Raw genomic sequence first — 22653 nt, 5'->3', positions numbered from 1 at the left:
AAGCTCCAGGCTAGCTAAGTAATGTAGAATGATGTGGGAAGAAAAGGATTCCAGCTCCACTATTTATGTGATTGCCCTCCCTCTGTTCTCGACTTCAACCACTTCTCATTGTATTTTCTTTGATGTGATTGCTCATTCCACTGACTAATAATGGACAGAGAGCATGGATTTAGCTGAACTCATGTGTTTGTTAACTTCATATAATATGTCTATCTTCTGAAGCATTGGGAAATGTCCTCATTCTCTCCTGTAAATTTAAGATGCTTAGGCGACCCTCCCCTGACCTCAATATATAACTCTCTTTGTACAGTGCCAAACACTGAAATTAGGAGCCTAAGAAATAGTTCTTGTGGTTATGATAATCACAATACACCAACTTTTAATCATTCAGCTATATATTTATTAACTTGTTTATGTATTTATTGCTGAGAAGAATGTCATGCTAGAAAGAAAAACTTTGGAAAGTATGCCCCCCTGAACTAATAGACCCCTGTTGGACAATTTGTGGTTTATACTGATATACCCAGTAAACAGAGGTTATGAACTGTACCACTGCAGGAAGTAACCACCCATCCACATGCATGAAATTATATTTCTATTGAAACAAAATAATAATGCCACACATAAAAAGAATTCACCATGTAAACAATTGTCAAATTGTTTTTTCGGGAGATTAGCTTATTGTTCATTTATCAACTTAAACTGACATACTACTGTAATTTTACTAGATCAGTTAACACTTAAAAAGTTATTTTGAAATTTTGACTGTCTTCAGATTAATTGATATGCTTCACTTTATCAGAAGAGGGTCATGCAGTTTATAATAATTTCTTTGACAAGCAATCATGATATTGATGGAGGAACATGTGTCTAACTCCTTTCTTATGGTATTATCTGTCAAAGGTCCGTTATGTTTCTCTCTTATAAACTCTATTTTTCTAAAAAGCCCTTGCATCGGTCAGTGCTATGACTCTTTTTCTTGCAGAATGTGGTCTTGTTCTAGAAGCAATTTTCCTTGTATAATTTCTATTTGAAAATCCATTCATTTGTGACAGCAGCGCAAAGAGAACATTAATTTTTGTAGTTTGGGGATTGTTTTCCTTAGTGGCCAATGCAACATTGCTGATGACAGCTGGGAAATAACTGAAAGTGACATCCTGCTGGCAGCCTCTCAGGAGCAGAGCTATCAGAGAGGCTAAAAAATGGGTTTGATGTAATTTTGAAATGGCAAGTTTGATGTCACACACATTGAAAACTAAATGAGCTTCCTGTGGGATCCTCTTTTATTGTAAGAAACACTCTCCTCTGTGAGAACTGAAATCCCTTCTATCAAGTGTACTTCAGTCACAGTCATTTAGTGCCTATATCATTCAATCAATAAGATTTTATTAAATATATACTATGTGCCAAGCACTGTGCTAAATCCTGGGGATAGAAAAAAGGCAAAAGACAGTTCTTGCCTTTGAAAAACTCACAATCTAATAGGGGAAATGACATGTAAACAGCTATGCCCAAACAAGCCATTTAGAAGGGGGAAAAGGAAATTATCAATAACAAGATGACAGTTGAAGTTAGAGGGATATAATATGGTATCATAATTCTTTGACAATATTTAACTTATATTCTTTATCATGTCACAAAAATGAGGGATATTAGATGGATAGTCAGAGTGTGTTGTTGCTATATTTATGTTGTAAGAAGGAAACAAGGAAAGCTTTTAGCATATTGGGTAAACTTCTCCCTGGAAAATCTTGGTCAGGATATGGATAAGGTATACTGGGCAAGATCAGATGTATAGTACTTGGATCCTGAGAGGAAACTTCAAAAGGATGAAATTATAGATCCATTTGAATATATGTTCCATTAAGGAAATGAAGAACCCTAGTATCTTTCAAAGGAGTAGTTATATCTTTGTTTATTAAGATCCAAAGACTACAATCTGTGTCTGTATCCCATTTCGCCAATTAAAGGGTATATTCTGTCTTAGGTCATTCTCAGTAGAGAAAAATCAAAGTTTTATAGGGCTTATCTTTATTTGATCTTTATTATGGAGTATGATCATGTCACTATCTAATCAGGAGCCTTCTGTGATTCCCTGCTGTCTCTAAGATATAATATAATCACTCTGTGAAACTTCATCAGTAAAAGTCCTTTAAAAATGACTGCAGCCTACTCTTCCTTGCCTTATTTAACATAATTCCTCTTCATATATACATTATGTTCCCATCTCATATGACTTTTCCAAGTACTCATTCAGTCTCACATATCTATGCATTCATAAAAGGCATTTCCCATGCCTAAAATGAATTCCCTACTCATCTTTGTTTCTCAGAATCCTCATCTTTCTTCAGGGCTAAGCTTAGCTGCCAGCTGTTCTGCAAAGTCTTGACTGATGCCAAAGTTGTATTCCTTCTCAAATTGCCTAGTGTTTACTTATCTGTGCAGGTGATTCTTTTCCCTTCACTCTCAGCTCCAGTAAAATATAGGCTCCTTCAGGCTAATGACTGTTTCATTGATGTCTATATATTGCAAACCCTGAACACAATGCCTTATAAGTAATAGGTAGCTAATACGTGTTTGTTGAATTGTGTTGATTTGATTAAGAACCTAGAAAGTGTTGTTCATATGTACTTATTTTTGATAAGTATATATCTTATTCAGCAGCTTGTTACTATGATTCAGAATCACCAAGATTACTCCTTTGCCAATGACTCAGCTCTAAAATATACTGGTAAGTACTTAAATGCTTTGTATATCTAAGGTAGTCCTTGAGTTCAAAAACAAATGAAGGTAACTTCAAAAAAAATACCTCAAAAGTTTTTTCACTTCTTAAGACTAGGTTACATTTTCTGTATATAACATTTTAGAGTTCTAGAGGGCTCTGGTGCTTTTACATATATTATCTCATTGGACACCACAATTTCATGACAGAAAGAATTTGAAATGGCACTGTATGTTTTTTATACATGAGTAAACTAAGGGCATAGAGACAATGTGACTCATCTGATGGCACATAACTTGGAATTTATTGGAATTTAGGTGGGTAAACTTCAAATTCAATGGGATTTTAAACCAGTGGTATTAAACACAAGCCACACAGGTCACAAAGCCACACAACACTTCAATTTAAAGCCCAAACTATGTTAGAATATAATTGGAAGATACATAACAAAATAAATAAAAACATAATGGAAACCTCAGCAATGTTATTACATGTTTTTAAATCGATATGCACATATAAGGAACTTTATGGACTACTTAGATGTCTTCCACTTCTATTTTAGTTTTATTTCATCAATTTATATTATGCTTTGATGTCTTTCGTATTCAATGACCTAAGGTTACATAAGATTTAGGTTTCTAGACTACCCTAGAAAACCCTATTAAATTCATAATGTAGATAAAATCTTTAAAAAAAAAAGGTGGAAAGAAAAAGAGGAGAAAAGGGAAGTGGAACTAGAAAGAAGAAAAAAATAATATGAAACATAATTTCAGGAAGTTTTTAAATGGTAGCTGAAAGGTTAAAATAAAATACATTGAATATAATTTTTAAAAATTTATAAAATGATTCAAATTAATTCACACTAATATCCTCTTTGAAGTTACTAACCTAACTGCAACTTCTCCTGGCAGGTTTAGACCCCAGAGTATGGCTAAATACTACTACTTTTAAAGTAAATCCAGAAGGGGATGTTGCAATTCTAAGAGACAAACTAGTTAATCTAATTTATGTTACCCTTTCATAATTTCATGAATTTAATTGAAGATTTCAACAATGGAAGATGAGTGAGAAAAAATAGCTGAATTGCAAATAAATCAGGATGACACTTTCAGGTTTACTGGTTGTGAGATACAGAGTAGAGTATACTGTTTGAGATGTTTCTTAATGGGAAAATTGCTTTTGCCTAGCTGGATGACTCAGTTAAACATGCTGTGGCAGCTCCTATCTTTTCAGTGGAGATTAAATGTTTGGAATCAGAGAAATTTTTTCTTGTTATTTTGGTTTTGTCCCCTCCCCCCATGCTATAGGTATATTTAGATTGTGCCTATATGCATTGGAGTCCTCTTTATTCTTCACATTCTTTAGAAACTGCTTCATCTCTCCCCTATTCTATAATGTCAGTCAGTCTTCAATTTTAGTGAAACTTACTTTCAGTATACTTAGTCAATTATACATTAATATCAGTTTAAGACACAATGTTATGAAGAAATATTCAGCTTACAACTTCCGGGTGTGGAGCCAAGATGGAAGAGTAATGCTAAGCATCTCTGGGCCACCATTAGAATCCTATCAGACCACTGATTAAAATACCACCACAAAATGAATATAGGAGTGAAAGAACAAAGAGGCAGAGTGAAACAAATTCTTGCCTGAATAACAGCTCATTAACACACCTCATACTATACATCTCTCTTTTCTTTCATTTCTACTTATAACATTTAATGAGCACAAAAAAGTGGTTGCAGAAAATACCATTGGCTTTAGTATTATTGAAGATGAACCCACTGCTCTGGTGGAGCTTCCTTGCCCATTGTCTTACTCCTTAGCAAGTGCTGGATACATATAATTCCTTGCCCCAGATTGTGTTAGCTCCAGTTTTCTACCATTCACTAAACAATATCCAAGTTGTAATAGTTGCTTTATGTATTTAAGTATTTGTATATTAATATAATTTTTATTAATTTTTAAACAAAGGATATACTACTACTCACTAAACTATTAGTGGCTTCTCTTCAACTAGAAAATTAATTTAGATCAAAAGATTTGTTTAATAATAATTGATTTTACAAAACATCTCTGAGGTATCACCTCACACCTAGCAGATTGGCTAACATGACATCAAAGGAAAGTAATGAATGTTGGAGGGGATGTGGCAAAGTTGGGACATTAATATATTGCTGGTAGAGTTGTGAATTGATCCAGCCATTCTGGAAGGCAATTTGGAACTATGCCCCAAAGGGCACTAAAAGACTGTCTGCCCTTTGATCCAGTCATAGCACTGCTAGGTTTGTATTCCAAAGAGATAATAAGGAAAAAGACTTGTACCAAAATATTCATAGCTGTATTCTTTGTGGTGGCAAAAAATTGGAAAATGAGGAGATGCCCTTCAATTGGGGAATGATTGAACAAATTGTGGTATATGTTGGTGATGGAATACTACTTTGTTCAAAAAAATAATGAATTGGAGGAATTCCTTGTGAACAGAACAACCTACAGGAATTGATGCAGTGTGAAAGTAGCAGAACCAGGAGAATATTGTACACAGAGACTGATAGACTCTGGTACAATCGAATGTAATGGACTTCTCTACTAGCAGCAATGCAATTATTAAGGACAATTTGGAGGTACTTATAAGAAAGAATGCTAGCTACAGTCAGAGGAAGAACTATAGGAATAGAAACACAGAAGAATAACAATTGCTAGATCACAAGGGTCGATTGGGGATATAGACTCTAAATGATCACACTAGTGCAAAAATTAATGGTATAGGAATGGGTCTTGATCAATGGCACATGTAAAACTCAGAGGAATTGTAGGTCAACTATAGGAGGGTTTTGTGGGAGGGCAGGGAAAGAACATGAATCTTGTAACCATGGAAAAATATTCTAAATTAATTAAATAAAAATTTCAAAATAAAAATGATAAAAATAAAAATAAGGAAGAAAAGACATAAATAATAATAATTGATTTTAGCTACCAATGAAGAAAATTTTCAATATTTTGCAAAAGTGTATCTCTTTTCATTAATTTACATGCAATTATATTTTTACCTAACCATTACCATCTTTCTGGTGACATAGTGTAGTCAATGAAAATATTTAGTAGCCAAAAATTATCATAGTTCTTGTGGTTTGTTAGGAATGAGGAGGAAAAATTAGAGAAAGAATGGACTTTTTGTGGTTTCCATCAGTTTTTTAATAAATGGGTATGTTTATACTGTTACTCCTAAACTTCTGCATCTAAAGCATATAGAGCCATTAGCCATTTGCCATATTTTTTTTCTGCCAAAAGTCAAGCTAAACATTCATTTTTTTCTTTTTGTTAAATTTCCCCTGAGTTGCCAATTATTTTCTGCTTCATTCCAAATAATTTCACTCTTTCCTCTACACTTTTAGACAAATAGAAACTTTAATTGCTTTTGAGTATTTCCTCCCCTTTATAAAAGTTCTTTAGGATATAATAAAGGCTCAGAGCGAAGGCTTTGATTGATCCTAGGAGGAGTATAGGCTCTGTTCATACACTTTTCTCACTGATTTATCCAACTACAAAGTATTCTTACCAACAATGATAAGTACTTATAAGTGGAGTAGCCTAATTAGGAAGCCACCCTTTACATTTAATCCCAAAATAAATAATGGCAAAATAATATAAAAAATAAGTTGAAAAGGGGGAAACCATTGTGGATATGCATGGACTAGAAGTGGCCCACTGCTCCAATACATGGGTCTTTTTTGGATTGACTACACTTACAGATAAATTTAAACTCTGGAGGAATATTACAACTGAAGATGGGTGCCTTCTTTATGACTCTCATGGAAAAAGGAACTTATTCTATAGAACAGTGGTCAGTCATCTCACCTATGATTATGATAGGCTTAGCACTAATATTTTCAACTGCTTAATTTATATTGTTAACTAAAGTAGATGCTGATAAACCAGGAATAGCTATTTAAAAATCTTCAAAGGAGAGAACAAAGAAGCAGCATTATAAAACTTTCAATAGACATGAGATAGAAATAATACAACCTTCTACTGCTAGGTAATAGATATCTTCTTTACCTTGATCTTCATCCCAGATCTTCTCTGCAATCAATACCAGAAGCTTTTGTATAGCTTAAGGCATGAAGGACCATTTACATCCTCATTAATCATCTGAAACTTTATGGTTATCATGAAACTAGATTAACTATTAATGCAGGATTAAAATAAAATGAGGGCTACAGAGTGATGTGGAAGTTCAATGGCACAAGAAATACTTTTGGCAGATAAAGTGATTAGTATTAAAGGAAACCTTCATGAAAGAGGCAACATTTGGCCAGAAATGAAACCAGTGCCTTCCTATTGCTTATAGATTTTCTTTCTTCCCAATTGAACACATTGGTAGTAATATATTAGTTAGTGAGTTACCTCTTTCAAGTATATTAGCAACTAAACACAGATGAGAGAGAGAGAGAGACAGAGAGAGAGAGAGAGAGAGAGAGAGAGAGAAAGAATGCTTAATCAAAATGAATGAATATTAAATAGGAGTATTGAAGTGGTGCACTTCATAAAGTGAGTCTGGACACCATGAAGTTCAATTAATGGAAGCAATATTATTATTAGTAATACATACCTAATTGGTAAGGGCAACCATCCTAGTGAAAGTTGCACCAGACTGAAATTACAATGCAATCTTTATAGGGTGTGAGATACAAAGCAAACAATGTTCCTTATGAGACACAACCTTGATGGAACAATTAGCCTTATCACCTAGAAGCTAAATTGTTCAGTGACATGGGGTATTCCTTGTATCTTGCCCCAGCTGCCGGCACAAAGGGATTTATTTTCTCATGGATTCTAACTATTCTGAGCTGACTGATCTTCACAGGAAAGCTCATTTCTGAATTCTACTTTCCCAGGGAAAAACAGATTTTTCTGTTCAATGACTTAGTTTACCTCACTTAATTGTCTTATCCACAAAAGGCAGAGAAAGAAAGAGATCTTTTGGGATGGGACACTCAACTGGAATCCTCAAACCAGAGCATATTCTTAAGTTTTCATTTCTGATTTACATTAGAAATTGCTGTTTTACACTGAACAAGTGACTTAATTTCTCAAAATTAAAGGCAAAACTCCCAAACTGTAAGTGGCAGAGATAGTTTTGGTTAACCTATAGTGGCAGGTAAAGCTCACTATGTAAATCAAATCACAAAACTAGGCCCTCTGCATTTTAAGTATTATTGGTGTCAATTAAAAAAACAACAACAACTTTATTCTTTTTAGTTTGGTTTCTGCCTTTTTTGTCTTTATTTTTTTGAGACATTCTATTCCTTCTGTCCTTGCTGGAAATGTAGATCATGACCTGTTCTGTAGAATGATACAGGAACTTTAAATACTACATCATTTTTCCAACCTTTGCTGGTTTGTCCATTCTCAAGCTGATTTCTGGTTCTTAATTTGTAGAGGATCACCATAGTATTGATCAATATTGTGTGAAAACAAAAGGACTACTTCTGTCATTCAAAACTCACTTAAGTTCAGAATTCATGAAATGAAGGGATCTATAGACTTCAGCTTCCACTAGAGGAGGAATTAAAGTATTTCAATCCACTCTGTCCCTTTTGTTTTTTTAAACCACATGTTTCTCATGTGTTTTATAGCTTTCATCTCAGAAAAAAAAATGTTTAGCAAAGTAAACCTACAAGATGCACTGTATCTGATAAGCTTACTTCTCCAGCAAATAGAGGAAGGTGTATGTCATTATTTCTCCTCTGGAATAATATGTTATTTCCTTTATTCTGAAATCAACTATATTTTTGTATTTTCATATGGGTTTTGTGAGACATTGTGTATACTGTTCTCTGAGTTCTTCTTTTGTCTGGATCAATTCATAAAAACCATCTTATGTTTCTCTAGTGTCCTTCCACATTATAATGTAATCATAGGCTGATATCACAATATTTTCATTAATTTTCTCATGTATGGACATCTTTATATTTGTTTTTCTTTAGTAGGACAAAAAATAAAAGGACTATTGAGAATAATTTGACCTGTATTGGAAGTTGCTCTTTTGCTGTTGTTGTCTTTGTTGGTGTGTGTGTGTGTGTGTGTGTGTGTGTGTGTGTGTGTGTGTGTGTGTGTGTGTGCATTCCCAAGAGAACAAAGTATGCATGGAAGGACATGAAGTTTAATAACATATTCATTATTTCAATTTGCTTATCATAATGGTTAGAACAATTCATACCTTAGCACCTTCAGCATTACTTTTATCATTGAATAAAATTCTGATTTATTATTTTTACTAATTTTAGAGTTTTGTAGTAAAAGCTTGAAGACCTCATTTAATTTGCAAGTTAATTATTAGTAATTTGGAATGTTTTAAGTATAGTTCTTGATTTTTGACAACTCTTCTTTTGAAAACTAGTCATATTATTTGACTTTTTCTCATGGGAAATTGGACTAATTACCCATTTATATAATTTTATCAGAGATAAATTATTTTTTTCTACTAAAAAGTTTCTCTGCATGTGCTAGCCTACCCCTTTTTTAATATACTGTATTGATTGGAATCTTGAACCCTGGAAACTACAATCTCCACAATTCCCTTTGCCCTTTTGTATATATGTATCATTGGTTGATTTCATATTTAGTATCTATTTTTGTGTGGGCATGCCCTCTCTGGATCCATGTAGAGGTGGGAGGAGTGGCTCTTGTTTTTTGCTAGCCTTACTTCCTTGTACTTCAAGATAAATATTTAATAAGTGTTATTAAACATAATATTGAGGTATTGGATATTAATTTTAATCTTTACAATACTCAGATACTATATACCAGACAGTGAAGGTCCAAGGTGATAGATTCACAACTACTTTTGAAGAACAGAGAAATAAATTGTTTAATTTCTCCTCACTGGAAAGATACTCTAATATTTTCATAAGAAGGAAGTGATTTCCAAGTTATTATAGCTATCTATTTTTGTAGGACCTAATGGTGTGGCTAAAAAACTAATAAATGCTATGGGTGAAAAAGAGCACTTAAATAAGAGGACTTTTTCTGTTATTCATATGTTACATATAGCTTAAAGTTGCTGTAAAATGCTCATTTGATTATATTCCCTTTAAAAAGTATAATTACTATTGAGAGAACACAGCACTGAATGAAGCAGTATAAAAATTTTTGCTTGAGAGAAAAGATTCACAAAATTAGGCTTACTCATTTTAATTAAGCAAGTCCTAACCATTAGTGACTTTATTGAAGTTATAGGATTCTGAAAGTAATAGATAAAATAGTTACTAAAAAATTCTTTACATAGTCCTAGAAGACTGTAATGGGAGAAAATCATCTTAAAATTAGGAAACTGGGGGCTTGAAATGAAAGTCAGCCTCAGGTATTTCATCCACAGCATGGGATAAATTGTGTCTAAAAAAGCTAGAAATGAGAGTGACTGTTACAAGCAATTGAAGGTCAAATTGGAGATAGGAAGCTGGGGTCTTTAGAAAAAAGAAAGACTTGTTCAGAAATAGGAGTAAGCTAGCAAGATCAATAACGTGTTAATACATTCTATGCTCTCACTGATGCAAATATTTCAACTTGTGCAAAGATATTCTATGAATTTTTATACTTGGGGTAAATTTATTTCTCCTCCATTAGCTACAGCTATCTTTTAATGAAACAGACTTCAACACATTCAAGGCATATCACCCAATGTGATGCTTGTCCATGCTTTCCCATGAATACTCCACAGAATGCCTACTGGAAAGCCTATGGACTTTCCTTTATGTCCCTTAGCAGTGACTATTATATATATATATATATATATATATATAATATTTCAGTTTTCCATGTTTCTCCTTCTCTGCCTACATGATGTCCTAAATAGTTTTAGTGACTTTCATTCTGCTTTATAATCAAAGATCAACCTAAAATGGAGTCTCATTTCATTCAGAAGACATTGAATCAAGTCACTTCCAATGCCCAATTTGAATAATTTTTCTTCATGTGAATCATCAAGTATTACAAGCATTTAGTACATAATATTTAACAGAGTTTCTATTTTTAAACTACTACATCTAATCATCATCAGTCACCTACACTAACAAAGACACTTCAGAAAAATAACTGTTGCCACTTAAGGTACCTCTGGAACCCAAAGGAAAATAAAATAAAAAAATTTTAAAAGCTTAACCTGCTTTTCAATTTTTAGCCCTACTCCTCACAACTCATTTTATCTATCTGCTCTAAAATAAAAGCTTATTTCTAACATTGCTTCCCTCTAATGGTGATAGGTATCAGAAATAATCAATACAAAGTTAATGGAGAGGGAGCTAGGTAGCTCAATGTATTGAGAGCCAAGTGTAGAGACAGAGGTCCTAGGTTCAAATCTGGCCTCAGACACTTTCTAGCTATGTGACCCTGGGCATGTCACTTACCTCCCATTATCTAACCCTTAACACTCTTCTGCCTTGGGACCAATCCACAATATTAATTCTAAGGTGGAAGGTAAGAGTTTTATAAACAGTTGCTCTAGGAATTTTATAAAGGCTAATATCACTTATTTACTGATATGATATATTTTAGGGAAATGATAAAATTAATATAAACACATACCTATGCTCTCTATCACTACCACTATCACCATCACCATCATCCCAGCACCAGCACCACCAGTACCACTACTAACACCAATTTTCAGCAATATTCTAATTATCCATGACTTAAGTATGGTAATTCCTTCTATCAATGCAGGTTACAATATTTTTTTCTTTATATAATTTTTCCTTAAATTTCTCTAAAAAGGAAATAATAGGTAAAACAATTTTTATCTATTATTGTGAAGAACATATATATATAACCCTTGTGCTTCTCTGGTACCCATGGAAAATGTCAGTAAAGAAACAAAATCTTTCTCAAATACCTCCATATAGAAAGCAGTTGGAGCATGAAATGATGGTGACATATGGCTTCTACCTTCTAGCATTTTAAAATACTTTTAAGTAGGAGAATATGTCTTATTGATTCCATGATTTCCTCAATATGTAATGGGATAGGTTTCAGTTTATCCTCATAAGAGAGCTAGTTCTTATGGATTACTAATCCTTATCCTGCTAGCTGTGTACTAGAAGTTTTTCCAAGCAATATAACTATTAGATCTATACTCCAAAGAGATCAAAGGAAAAGGAAAAGGAACTATATGTACAAAAATACTTATAGCAGCTCTTTATGTAGTCTCAAAGAATTTGAAATTCAGGGATACCAATCAATTGACAAATGGCTGAACAAGTTGTAATATGTGATTATGTTGGAATATTTTGTGATAAGAAATTAATGAAATGCTTTCAGAAAAAAAGTTGGAAAGACTTACATAAACTGATGAAAAGTGAAATTAACAGAAACCAGAGAACATTGTTTACAGTAGCAGCAATATTATACATTTATCAAATATGAATAATAGCCATTCTCAGAAATTCAATGCTATAAGCAATTCTGAAGGATTTATGATGGATAATGCTACCCAACACCATAGAAAGAACTAAAGATGTCTGAATGCATATTGAAACGTGCTTTTTAAAAAAATTCTTTGCTTCTCTTGTTTTTCTTTTTTCTTTTTTGGCATACATTTTCTTCTGAAAAATGGCTAATATGGAATTTTTTCATATGACACAAGGATAATATATATCAAATTTCCTTCTTTAAGGAGGAAGTAAATTAGGGCAGAGCCACAATGGTAGCTTGGCAGCCATGAAAACTGAAACTGCTCTGAGAATCTTTCTAAACCAATCTTTAAAAAGTACCTTAAAATGACAGTAGTCAGAAACCAACATCAAGACAAAGAGAGGGGATTCTTCTGTGGAAAACAATGTGAAAGATAGGCAGAGAGTTGTTTTTCTTGGTATAAGGGGAAACTGGAAGTAAAATTGCACACAGGAGAGTGCTGGCTGATCATCCCCCACCTACTGCACCAGGTTCTGAACCTGGGTATAGGCCACCTTTTGTATCCCTTGACCCTGTCTACATCAACAACATAATACCCGATGTCTCACACACAAAATTTGAAGTTCCAAGCCCTGGCACCAGCCTGCAGTGAGAATGGCAATTCCATAGTGCTCAGTCCTTTCAAGACTGTACTGCAGTGAAGACCTAGCCCCAGCGCAAAATAGTTAAGAGTGCTCAGTCCTGATAGCCATCACGAGAATAAATAGAGTCATCAGATTTCAGAACTCTCAGTCCACAGAGTAAAAGAAGGCTTGGAAAATGAGAAAACAGAAAAAAGAAGCATTTTAACATAGAAAATTTCTATGGAAGTAAAGAATAAGCCCCAGAGTCAATAGGAGCTGGTAAGATCATAGCAACCACATGAAAAACTTCAAAGAAAAATGAGAATTGGTTTCAGGTGCTAAAAGAATTAAAAAAAGGGATTCAAAAATCAAATAAAGGAGAAGGAAGGAAATTTTTTAAAAAAGAAATGAAAGTATTGCTAAAAGAAAAAAAAATTAAAAAGCAAAATTGTTCAACTCAAAAAAAGAGGCATAGAAATCTAATGAAGAAAAGAATTCTATGATAGAATTTTGCTAATGGAAACCAATGGCTTCGTGAGTCATCAAGAAACAATGAAACAAAATCAAAAGATATAAAAATTGGAGAAAGTATGAAATATCTCATTGTAAAAAAACTGACCTGGATAATATATCCAGAAGAAATAATTTAAGAATTATTGGACTACCTGAAAGTCATAATTAAAGAGAGAGTAAGACAGTAATTGAGAAAGATTATTTGAAAATGAATTAAAAAAACTTTTGTTTACATATAATTGAGGAAAATATAAAAGAGAAATAATATATAAATAGACCCTTATAGCTTCTTAAGACCTGTAAGAACTTGTACACTACTACATCATTTTTCAGTAACCAAGAGTCACCTCCCTATAATAATGTAGCACAGGAATATGCTCAAGATTTCCCCCATTTAATACATTTTATTCTTTGGCTACATATTCTTATGCATTGATATTATTTTCCAAATACAATTTATATTCTATGTGAAAGCCCACAACTGTTATTATAATGGAAAAGTTTTCATAATAATTTAAATATACCATTAAATTAATTTAATTTCTGAAAAGCATAGGAAGAAAATAAGCAATGAATTTCCTAGTCAATTTTTTTCTTTAAATACAATTATTTTTATTTTTAATTGTATTGAGTTTCTTATAAACAAACCTGAATATAAATAAGGAAAATTCAATTGTTTTAAAGGGCATTCTCATTTAAAGACATCCTCCTGATAGATTCAGGATATTATTTTTTTTTCTGGGAAAATTTCAATATTATTAAGTATTTAATACTTCTTTCAATATCTCTCTGATGAAGATGACATTTATCTTAATAAGTTCTACAGAAGTCTTTGTTACACTCAAATATTATTACCATTCTGTGAGGTACATTCAAGAATATCAAGTACTTTGAAGAAAAAATGTTTCATATTAAAAAGCTAGTTATTGCGATCATCTTTTTGAATGGTTTATTGTAATTATGATACATCATACCATCAGTGCATCAAAGATTTGTGATTTCATCATGGCAAGAATTCTCTCAGCTGAAACAAATTTCAGTCCATCTGGTTTGATATTTATATGCTATTTCAATTATGAAATAAATCAAAATTCAACAATAAAACACTATCCCCTTGTAGTTTCTTATGACATTCTAGTATTCCATGACTTTTGTCTATCACAATTTATTCATCCATTACCCAGTTGATGGAATTCCTTTAAATTATATGCTTTTCCAAAAAGTAATTACAGATAGGTTTTTAGTGAGTTAGATGCCAGTTTTAATGGGTGGTTTCTAACAAAATACAGAGCATAATTTGAATAATTAACAGATAAAATCTCCATACACAGTCAAATTATTGCATAATTATATAATTCCTCTATATAAGCTATTTAAGGGGCTCATGTTTTATGTTTAATAAGATTATTTAATGTCCATCTATTCAGAATCCTGTAAACAATTCCCAACATGGGTAATAGAACTGAGTTATTCTCATAGTGGCCTTGGTCATCTGAAATAAATAATGATCATGTAGAGAACAGTTTACTTATCTCTAATCAAAATTGACTGAGGACATACCATATGAATAAATAGGGCATTTTTATTGAAGAGACCTGATAAAACATGGAGTTGAAATCACATCTCAGATAGTGGAATGGTTGATCTTGGGTTCAGGAAGATGTTGGATTAAATCCCGTTTGAATGACCTTGAACAATTCACACAACATTCCAGTCTCTTCATCTGTAAAATGAAGTAGTCAACTAATCTGAGATTCCATACAGTTTACAATTCTATAATCCAATAATGTCCATAAATACTAGCTGTGGAAACTAATGAGTTTACCAATTAGTGCTCAGGTACAGCTCTTAAGAACAAGTATTACAGAGGTTGTCTATTTTCCTTGGTTGAATGGGCAGTTTTCTTACTGGAAATTCTCTATTTCAATAAAACCATAAGTTCTGATGAAAATATAAAGACAGCTTACATTTACATATTACTTTACATTTTTATAATGTCTTGTAACACAAGCATTTCCATTTCCAGTGAGAGAAAACTGAAGCTCAGAGAACTTGGCAAGCTAAATATTGTGTATAATATGAAACTTCATCAATACTAAAATCACATTTCTCATGACAAATAAGTATAAAGAGGACATTTTAGCTATATAGCAAAAGTACTTTTTAGAGTATTCAGGTTATGATATAAGTATTATCTCCTCTGAGGTCTCTCTCTCTCTCTCTCTATATATATATATATATATATATAGATATATATATCTATATATATCTATATCTATATATATATATCTCCAATTTACATTTGCTCCATTGTGAGATATATATGTATTTATGTATATATATCTCCATTGTGAGATATATATATCTCACAATGGAGCAAATGTAAATTGGTATGTATATATATATATATATATATCACAATATGTATATATATATATATATATATATATCACAATTTAGAAAATGTAAATTGGTCTGATCAAGTTCATGTTCAGATATGAATTGACTGCCATCTGAATTCTCCTTGAACCTTGAGGTTTTCCTGGATCTAAAAATTACTCTTACTTCTGGAGACAGGAGTATTGGATTGGTTGGAACAACCAGTCTTTATCATGACTTCTGCAATGCTGGAATGCCAAAACGTTATCCTGACTTCATAAATCTCACAAGGTTTCTGAGATTCCACTCACTTCAACCAAGAAGGGAAAGAACAAATAGAAAAGGAAAAAATCCAAGAGGCTACTTTTTAAGATCCATATGCCCTCTAAGATCAAGGTAATTCTTTAGATAACATAGGTAGTCATGTAGATATTCCAAGAGGAAGTACAATGATACAGATTACATGCATTTGATGTGGTGTTTGCATTCTTCAGTCCCATCATTATCCCCATAAACTTTTATCAAAATTGGCTAGTCCATTTCTTAAAGTGAAATTCAACAAAACTTTCATTTTCCCTTTTGTGATGTAAAATCTGACAACAATATGTAATGGAAATGTTATCATTATTACTTTTCTAATTTTAGAAGGTAGAAAATTGAATTGTATAGAGGTCAAAAAATTGTTTATAGTCACACAGCTTGAAGTTGGATTTGAACTATGTTTTTTTCTGACTCCATATCCAATACTCTCTTCATTAAGTTAGGCCCCTTCTTTATTTTACCAGATTTTTCATGGAAAAGCCCCATTAATGCAGAATAAGGCTGGGATACAGATTTAGTTGATCCTTATTATTCAATAAGACATTTTCTATTTATACTCTGAACAGTGTTCTTTGCATCTTATACTTGGAGGATGACAACAGTATTGAATAACCACTTCCATTCATGTAAAAATGTGTGCTTACCAGCATAGTTTTATATTAAGATAATCTGTTTAGAGAAAATAGGAGATACTTTAGATCCAGAAAATAGGAACAATAAAATAAAATTGAGCAAGTCAACAAACATTTATTATGACCTAAACTAGTAATAAATTAAGCAATGAACAGACAGATCATAAGATTGCAAACTGGAAGAAATCTGAGATTAACTGACTACTTCATTTTAAAGATGACGAAACTGAGAGGTGAAGTGACTTACCCAAGGTAATTCAAATATTCAATGTTCAAGATATGTTTAATTAAAGCTTTGGAGAATTTGCAAATTTTTCCTTAGAATTTAAGAAAAAATCAAACAAAGATTCAAGTTGGACTTCAAAATTGTTTCCACGTGATTAACTATACAAAACACTTATGTAATAATTTGTTTCAGATACATATTTACATATTTACATATGGTAAATATCACAACAGCAGTATATAGATACATATGTACACATTTATGCATAAATTTACACATACATGTATATGTGCATATACATTGATTTATACAAATACTTATCTCTAGTATTTGTGACATGGGATCAAAAATATTGTTGATAAACACTTTAAAATAATTAAACCTCAAAGTTTCTCTGGTTTTACTTGACATTCCTTCCTTTCCACCCAATTTGTAAAATTTAATATCTAAGAAATACTCTTCTCTTTTCTTATTACATTATTAAGGTAACTTTTTCAATAGCAGAAATTGGAGATAAATGCTTTAAATCTGATTGCCACTTTGAAAGATTGGACAGATAATAGCAAAATGTGTATTTTTATTATAAAAATACTTTACCTTTCAAAATTTTTTTTCTTATTTGTGCTAGAATACAGAATAGTTTTAGTTAGTTCTATTATACCCATATTCCCTAATGATAAAGTGAGAAGTTTACCATGAAAAGTTTGTCCTAAGACATTATTAATATTTTTGACATCTATGTGTGATAATTAAAATGTTTTGGGAACAAGGGAAATATATAACAATTATGACCACTGAAATATGTTTTCTACTGTGTCTTGGATTTATATAAATATAAGATGGTCGCCAGGGAATATATTCCCAATTTATGAATATGCCCAAGCCAACTGGGTTTTATAGAGAAATTTAATGTATAATACACTGATTAATCAATAGAAAAAGAGAGAAAGTAAGAAAGGAATAAGAATGAATAAATCAGTCAGTTGGTTTTATCACTCACCCAAGATCTCCCTAGATAAGACTTCTCATGCCAACCTCAGGCTCCACCTTCAAGAGAGCCTCCTTTCAAGAAATGTTTCCAGAGAATTCTCCTCCTGACTCCTCCTGAGTTCTCCTTCCACAGCCTCCTTCAAGACCTCTCCAGGAGCTCTCCCTCCAGGACCTCTCTCCTCTCAGACTCCTTCAGACCAAAACCTCCTCGAGCAAAACCTCCTCAGAGCAAAAAACTCTCAGAGCCAAACCTCTCAGAGCAAAAAACTCTCCTCCCTCTGTCCTCAGACCCCACTATCTTTAAAGAAACCATTAAGTTCCCTCCCCTCAGTTCTCACATCTACCAATCACTGTCAATGTCTCCCCTGTGCCAATGGTGGCTCTCACTTAACCCAGGACCGCCCAGAGGTCTGCCCCTTTGCACATGTCTGTTGAAGGTCATATTCTCAAATAATTAAATCTTGATCTTTGCTGCAGCCCTTCCTAAATCCTGTTATTCTAAGTAGGGTGGAGATTGTATTTTCCAAGACCTGGTTCTGTCATTCCAAGTATCTCTATTGTGTCAATTCTAAAATCAATCATGACTCAAAGAACTTCCTGTTCTATGCTTAAGCATAGGTCAAAACCCTTTCCATTGTTTAGCAAAAGGTTTATGTCCTAAAGTAGTCTTAAGTAGGGAGGAGAAGGATCCTCCCAGGCCAAGGGGTTTCACATTCCAATAGAGTTCTTACTATCAGTAGGAAATTTTTTCCAGTATGAGATTTCCCAATGGGGAAATTTCCAACATTCATAAGTCTAAGAAATTTTAAGGTTTACATATGTCAATATGTTTGCTATTTATAGGAGAAAGTAAAAATTATATTCCATTATTTCTTAATATACATGATGTTATATTTAATATGTTTCATAGATGAAATTTATTCATGCATTTAATGGTTTATTTTTTCTCTGATCCTTACTAACTCAGGCTTCAATATTTATATATAATTTAGTATTTAAATCCCTGGCAATCAACTAAAATATATTCAGTCTCAACCATAAATTTATCCCTAACATGAGACAATAAAATGAGTAATTATACAGAAGCAGAGGTAAATATGTCATCTAAGCAATATGCAAATGGAAAATCTGTGATAGGCCTAGAAGAAAATGAGTAAAGGATTCTTACATTCCTCTTTTGTATCCATCTAATATGAAGAAAAGTTACCAATAGTTGTCAGAATGTCTTAAAGACCCTTTATGATCATTATATAGGAATAACTGAATAAGCATAGAAAATATTGGGCACAATTTGGTGGATTGTGATCTACATTGTTGCAGAGCACACTCACATTAATAAGACCATAAAGCAATCAACCAACAATCATATATTAAGTACACATGTTGTGCTGAACTGTAAGCTAGGTACATAGATTACATTTACAAAGAATGAAACAATTTCTACTCTGATAAAATTTACATGAAATACTGGAATATTTTCAGCATTTTAATTGTTTTTATTTTTATTAATGGACCACTCAAATATTTTAAGAATATTAAGTTAAAAGATAGTTCAATCAATGATACTCTATAATCATCAAATAAATTAGAACCTATCTATTAATTTATCTTAAACTAATATTTTCAAGTGACTACCATATCACAGCATTTTATCAATATGTCTTTGTGTTCATTGGGATGGATAGGAATTTTTTGGAGAGAAACAGAAATTCATTGGAGACATAGTATTGATAAATAGCATTCGTCTACTTCAAATATTATACCAGGATTCATAGAAAAGGTCTATCTTTCCCTGTGGTTCAAATCAACATTTCGTTTTGTTGTTGGAAATCATAAGACAAGTATTTAAGTGTGCTTTTGAAAACCCAGAAAATATTTTCTATCATAATAGAGAGGCCTGAAATATAAAGACCAACATTATTCTCCAGGATTAACATGTATCTACTAGAAGATGAAAGACTGAGCAGAAAAAGTTATAGCAAAAACAATTGTCAGAATTACACCCAAAGAAATGTTTGGTTCCTTTATTTTTCTTATTTAGCTGAGAGAGTACATTTAAATAATGCCTGGAGTTAAAGAAACACCCCTATGATAAATACATCTCTAGTACAAGGAAATGGATAACAGAAAATTTAATGTATTTTTCCCTAGCCCCTGCAGGTTTTTTAAATTTACACAAGAAGGGAGGTGCTAACAATGCCCTATTCTATTCTGCAAAGATTAAAATTTAGGGGAGGCTGAGGCATCTGAGGCAGGTAGAAATTAGTTTCTCTCTGCAAGGAGTATTATATTTTTATGAGGTTTATTAAAAGTTAAGGATTAAAGAAAATACAGGATAAGAAAAATATGCCTAGGCCAGAGAGGCCTAGACAAGACCTCACCTACATTATGGAAAGTGCCACCAGTCTGCTCCAAAACGGAAGTCCAAGAGAGACCTCCAAAACCTTTGCAATCAGGTTAAATACGTTCTCGATCTCGGCCCACGTGAGAATTCAAAGCATTCTGGGGAAGTGGAGCAAGGACTTCTGGGGACTGAAGTCCAGAGTTTGAGTCTAGTTTTTACAATTCATAGAAACTAGAAAATTCCTATTTTTCCCTCCTTTGGAAGGCATATTGTAACAATGACATTGAAAGATTCAAACTATCCAGTACTTGAAGGAATCTCTTATCTCAATGAGGTGTATATTCCTGCAAATGATGAACACTGTAATCCATCCTAAATTACCCATCCTGTGTAATTCATATTTGTCTTTCCATACATTTAACACAAATTGTCTGTCCACAAAACATCCTTGGGATCTTCCTTGAATTCTCTAGACAATCAGTGCACACCATGAGCATACATTGTCACATCTTTTATCCTTTGGATCCTTTTTGATAATACCAATGAACTCATATTTAATATTATTTTATGATTTCAAAATTGTGTTGATATATTATTTCATTTGAACTATAGATAAAATTCCAAAGGTAGGAATATTAGCATTATTGTCAACATTTTTCAAATGAGAAAACAGAGGCTCAAGAAGATTGACTCTCCTAAGATTGCAGAGTGAATAAGTGGCAAAGATGAAAATTTAAGTGAAAAATTCTTACAAATGTAATTCCTTCATTCCTTTTTCATGGGAATGCCATGGTAATAATCCATTGTATATATAAAAGAGTACTATGATGATTAACATTTCCTCATTAGTCATGCCATAGTGAATAAGGTATTTGTATCTTCTTCAATGAAAGGAATAGAGATTTTATTTGTTTAAATCATTATTTCCTGATCAGATACTTACTTGGACTTCATCTTCAAATTTGATCAGTCTATAAAATAAAACTAACTTAGAAACTCACACTTCCTCCACAACTGCTTCCCTAGGGGCCTCTCTTTACTTCTGATTGGAAAGGGGTAGTGTGCCTAGATAGTACCTGGCATAAAGTAGGCAATTAATAAATGTTTATTGATAAATGGATTGTTTGGAGATTGGAAAGCTCCTCTTAGGTTCTCTAATATTAAGGAAGGAATTCGGGGAATTCTTTTTATCATTTCCCGATCAGCTAATTTTGTGGTCTTCATTATTTCTAGAAATTTATCATTAAGAAATTTGCAATCACCATGAGATAGTCTTCCTGCATTTGCTGTTTAATTTCTTTTTTATGTTTTCCTATACATCAGATTGTGATCTACTGAAGTTACAGATAGTCTTATAAAGGTTCTCAGTACTTAACACAATGACTGGAACATATTAGTTGCTTCATAAATGTTTACTGACTTGAACGAAAGGCATTGCCTCTGTTTCAATTCAAGGAGAGCCTTCTAAGTGTTAAAATCTGTACTAATTATTTTAAAGTTACAAATGAACAAACAAAATAACCTTAACTCTCAAAGACCTTACTTTGTACTTGGAAGTTGGTGAGAAGAGTAATATATATATATATATATATATATATATATATATATATATATATATATATATATATATATATATGTAAGCAAATAAAATAGAAAATATATACCAAGTAAGATATAATTATTTGAAGAGATATAGGGAAGTAACAAAGGAGATTTCCTGTAGATGTTGTATTTTATGGGAGCCAGAGACTGAAAAAGGCAAAGGTGAATCATTACCACATTCTCTACATAGTAGAAAGTTCTTGTAAAGACTTATGACAAGAAAGAAAATAACATACATGAAAAACAGCTGAGAGGACATTATTATTAGAAGATATAGAGTAATATTCCATCTTTACTTGGGAAAATACAGAGGAAGAGCAAGATAACAACCATTTAAATAGTAACTATTATATAACAGCATCATGCTAAGTATTTTATTTTTTATACTTTTACTGATATACTTTTATACTGATACTTTTATCTATTTATTTACTTATTTTATTTTTATCTGTTTGAAAAATACTTTTCAATGGTTACATGATTCATGCTCTCTCTCTCTCCTTTCTCCTCTCCCAGAGCTGACAATCATTTCCACTGTTATACATGAATTATCACTTACAATCTATTTCAATATTATTCATTTTTGTGAGAGTAATCTTTTAAAACCTAAACACCAAATCATATACCCATATATACAAGTGATAAATGATGTTTTTCTTTTGAGTTTCTACTCTAATAGTTCTTTCTCTAGATGTGGATACATGCTAAGTACTTTAACAAACATCTCATTTGACCCTAAAATAATCTGAGTAGCTATTATTATTTCTACTTTATATTCGAGGAAAACAAGGCAAAAGGAGAAGAAATGTTTTTCTTAGGGTCATATAGCTATTAATTATCTGAGTATGAGGTATATACATCAACTCTCTTGCTTTCCTATCTACATTACT

The sequence above is a fragment of the Monodelphis domestica genome, chromosome 6 (assembly GCF_027887165.1).
Source record: "Monodelphis domestica isolate mMonDom1 chromosome 6, mMonDom1.pri, whole genome shotgun sequence".
NCBI classification, from domain to species: domain Eukaryota; kingdom Metazoa; phylum Chordata; class Mammalia; order Didelphimorphia; family Didelphidae; genus Monodelphis; species Monodelphis domestica.
The sequence above is the reverse complement of the archived record's forward strand: the minus strand, read 5'-3'. Positions refer to the sequence as shown.